Source organism: Protobothrops mucrosquamatus, unplaced genomic scaffold, assembly GCF_001527695.2.
Source record: "Protobothrops mucrosquamatus isolate PMUCROS unplaced genomic scaffold, P.Mucros_1.0 scaffold3502, whole genome shotgun sequence".
NCBI classification, from domain to species: domain Eukaryota; kingdom Metazoa; phylum Chordata; class Lepidosauria; order Squamata; family Viperidae; genus Protobothrops; species Protobothrops mucrosquamatus.
In genome coordinates, this window is record NW_015389474.1 from 135,355 (window position 1) to 138,649 (window position 3,295).

The following is a 3,295-nucleotide window of genomic DNA, read 5'->3' on the forward strand; positions in this document are numbered from 1 at the left end:
CTTGTTGAAATGGGCGGACATATAAATTGGATGGATGAATGGATAAACAAACAAGATGCTTCAGAATGCATGCAAGCATGAGCAGAGCCCCTGTTTTTCACCAAAGTAGCCACACCTTTTCTGCAGCAAGTGCAATGCTAGGAATGTGTTTTAATAGGTTGCAGACAAGGCTTTGTTCATATTTTCACAAGCAGTTCTAAAATCACCAGTGCTGCTCAGAACCAGTTGAGTGAAGGAGGTTACGTTGGTTGTTTGAGATTTTCAGGATAAAGCTTTCCAGTAGCCAAAGTTAAGCCAGAAGACGGCATCATTTCTGTACCTTTCCAGATCCTCTGATTAACTTGTCTTGGTTTTTTCTTTGTGACCTTGAGGATTACAGCTTGTTTGGCTTGCCTTCTTGGAGTTGTTGTTTTTACTGCTACCTCATTGCTTTACTCACTTTAAAAAAAAACAACACCTCCTACTATCCCTTCTGCTGAATTTTCTGCTCAGACAGGATATGGTCACCATGGGAGAACATTTTTGTACTCCTCCCCCACACCCCCAGCGTTCTCTCTGACTGGTGACCCTGATCTGACACGAATATCAGCTTCATCTTAATGGCCGTACTATTTCATTTTTTATATGCGCTGAATGCCTTTCAATTTGTTTGGTTAGGCATTCTGTGAATTCTTCAATCATCAGAACTGTGCAAAGTAAACATGAAAAACCACATTACTAGAGTGCAGGGGATAAAAACAAGCAGGCCACTTGAATTATGATTCTGTTATTCCTAGAAAAGTTGGGGGTATCCAAAGATGCATTGAGCATCAAGTTTGTGACCAAGCAGTTTATAGAGTCAGCATACCTGGGTCCTCATTTTACTGACCTCAGAAGGATGGAGGGCTGAGTCAACCTTGATCCAGTGAGACTCGAACTGCTGGCAGCCGGCAGTCAGCACAATTAGCCTGTGGTACTGCATTCTGACCACTGCGCCACCACGGCTCTTAAAGCTTTGGGGCCCCTTGCAGCTGGTGTATAAAAACCTGAAAGCAAAGCACAGCCATTTCTTATGCAGAACTGTTTGTGCTTACATGTGCTACAGAATTTGAATAAACAGCATTTTGCAATCATGCTGTGAAAATTCAGCAGCAAAATAGTAGAATCTGGATGGCATGATTTTTAGGTTAAAATAGGAAGAGGAAGAGGAGTGCACTCTGGTACAGTCCTGTTCCCACTCGTAACATCTCCCACCATATTTTGATAGGACATTGTCCCTTCCTTCATTGGAGGGTTTTCTGCACTCTTACTAACTAATTGAGAGACTGAATTGTAGCCTTTAACCTGAAAAATATTGCCCATCACAGTATACAAGGACCCTTACCCCTTTTGCACAAATATAATATAGTAGATAGAGAAGGGACCCTATACCAAAGGTGCTTTTTAAAAAGTCAACTGGACTTTCTTTGTTTTCCTGGAAGATATTTCACTTCTCATTCAAGAAGCTTCTTCAGTTTTATTGAACAGTGAACCGAAGAAGCTTCTTGAATGAGAAGTGAAATGTCTTCCAGGAAAAACAAAGGAAGTCAGTTGCCCTTTGGAAAAGCACTGTTGGGATAAATAGGACCTAGATCCGTGGTGGCGAACCTATGGCTTGCGTGCCACAGGTGGCACCCAGAGCCCTCTCTGTGGGCACGCGCGCCGTCGCCTTAGTCCTAGGCCTTCAGTTGGGTTTTATAAAACTTTTTTGCTTCAGGCCTCCGCCGCCATGTGCAAAAAAAAAAAAGGTTCAATCCAATCAATCAATTTCAACTTCTCGTGGAAAAAAAAAAGATCTCGCAAAGTTGGAATTGATCGATTGAACTTTTTAGTCCCACCCAGTCTGCCGTTACCACCGCAGCCACGCCCACCCAATGGGCCACGCCCACCCAGCACCTGATGATACATAAGTGGGTTTTGGGTTGCAGTTTGGGCACTCAGTCTCTAAAAGGTTCGCCATCGCTGACCTAGATGACTGAGTATCTACTACACATAGACAAGGGATCCTGTAGGTCAGGGGTCCCCAACCCCTGGCCCATGGACCAGCACCAGTCTGCATGCCAGCAAGCTCCCGCACAAACAAGCAAAACTCTATCCCCAGGATGCAGGCAGTATTCAAAACCACACCCCCTCTGGTCCATAGAAAAATCTTTCTCCATGGCATCGGTCCCTGGTGCCCAAAAGGTTGGGGACCTCTGCTGTAGGTATTTTGGGCAACAGGTCCCTCAGTTCTTTGTCATTAGCCATGCTGGCCAAGACTGGATGGATTTTAAAAATTGAGCTGGGAAGACTTTATCTTCTTCCTCAGCCTGGAAGTATGTTTTCCTTTTTGGTCTGAGCCACTCCGTACACAGTTTCCATAAGGATAAATCTCACAAATGCATTCCTTGAAGAAAGGGCGTTCCACTGAAGGCCTGGGGCTTAAGCATTACATTCCCTGGAATTTATCTCATCCAGTTGTAAGCCAAACATGGCTCTTCTGATTTGAAGTCCAAGATTTCAGACTTTTGTGATGTATTAGGATGATATTTTTCCAGTGCTGAGGAGAACTGCATCTCGCAGTGCAGGTTGAGGATACCTCTTTAGATGTTTCTTGTTAGCATTACTGCTTTGACCTTTTTTTAGGCTGGTTTTTTGCCCCCCAGGGTATTCTCATTTGGGGAATGAAATCCTGGTCCTGTTGAAATTGTGAACTCTCTCATGCTTTAAGGTCATTCTGGAGGAAATGTCTCTCATTCTTTTCTTTCTTAGTTTCCAGCTGCATGTTTAAGCCCTCCCAAAGCTATATGGGTGTCGAAAGAAATATGGCTGTGTACAGCAACTGAAGCCTAATTGGCTTCACCTGTACCTGGCCACTTGAAGATAATGGTGGGGATTCACATAATTTCATGTTTTCTTCAAATACAGTAGGTGGTTGAGGGAATTCTGTATTGAAAACCAGCGTGTCAAGCAAATGGGTTCCAGGGTTGTCTTTTCTCTTTTCTGGAGTCATAAAATTGAGGTGTCACTTTCAACAGAGTCATGAAATAATGTGAATCCCACCATCAAACTGAATGGGAACCAAAGTTAATCAGTTCTTTTAAGCACCAGAGTGGAATGAATTGGGTCCCTAAATTGCCATCCATAAATGCAACAACAAATCTGATGGGACAGCGTTCTTCATTCTGCATCACTTCTGAAACCTGACCCAAACTTTTGGGTGAGTGTATCTCAGGGGTCTTCAAATTTGGCCCCTTTATGACTTGTGGACTTCAACTCCCAGAATTCCTCAGCCAGC